At 33.2% G+C, this 1,170-nt stretch overlaps 1 protein-coding gene across 1 annotated transcript in view; it reads left to right on the forward strand.

The window, feature by feature from the left end:
• Otc (ornithine carbamoyltransferase) overlaps nt 1-1,170 on the forward strand; it is a 49,078-nt gene that overhangs the window by 46,705 nt on the left and 1,203 nt on the right. The gene's annotated exons all lie outside the window — the stretch shown is intronic.

Below are 1,170 nucleotides of genomic sequence, written 5' to 3' on the forward strand. Positions count from 1 at the left end.
AAAGAAGATATCATTTGAAATGTAAATAAAGAAAATATCTAATAAAAAAAAAGTCAAATGTATCAGGGGAAGTAAAAGGGAGAGAATGTAGGCTTTGCAAAAAAGGGTTTAAATTTGGTCCCCTGATCTTGGAAAAAAATACCTTAATTTTATTTAACCAAATCTACTTATGTGAAAAAAAACTGAGGCTAAAACAGAAACAAATTTAAAAGGGTCTTGAGGATATAAGGAACTAAGAGTCAGCTGAGCACAGAGGTCAAATTCCCAGAACAAGCAAGTCCAGATCCGCTGCTTATCATCATGTAGTCAGAAGAATTGAACCTCATCTTTACTGTTCACAGTTCGTATTGCTTACCCCTTCATACAATATACAATGTTTTGAAATGGTATGATGCACAGAAACCACTCAGCACAGGCTAGTTGTTTTAAAGTACATTCATAGGGCTGGAGAGAGAATGCCACAATTAGGAATGCATACTGCTTTACAAAGAGGACATGAGTTCAGTCCCCAGCATCCACAGTGAAGCTACTAACCACCTGCTGACTCCAGTTTGGGGGATCCAGAGCTCTCCTCTGGTCTGTGTGGGCACTGGCACATAACAATGATCACATGCACATACCCACACACTGATGCACACATAGACAAATTTACAATAAAATAAATTTTAAAGTATATTCAGTGAATTTCTTTGAAATGCAATACTGCATTTTTTCTGTAGCCTGTGGACACTTGTGCAGGATACTTGCTTGAACTGCAAGAGAATTGCCTCAGAGGCAATAAAACTGCTTAAGAGAATGTGGTTTTAGACCCATTTCTGTATTATTTGCCTTTTGATTTCTAAGTAAAAATGAAGGAAGCCACCTTAGCAGGTCATTTCATTAAATAAGAAAATGCATGGAAGTTCATTTTTAACTCATCCAATTATTTAGCATAGTGGTGGGCAAATATTTTTGACTGATACATAATATGATATTTAGTATACTGACAAGTACTCATTTTGGTACTTATATATTATATCTAATATATATATGTATTATGTATATATGTATTCTTTTGTATATATTATATATGTATATAATGCATATAATATATTACATATTATAACACGTCATAGATATCATAATATATGTAATATCCAGAGCATATAACATATGTAATATTATACATAC

Source organism: Mastomys coucha, chromosome X (genome assembly GCF_008632895.1).
Source record: "Mastomys coucha isolate ucsf_1 chromosome X, UCSF_Mcou_1, whole genome shotgun sequence".
Taxonomy (NCBI): Eukaryota; Metazoa; Chordata; class Mammalia; order Rodentia; family Muridae; genus Mastomys; species Mastomys coucha.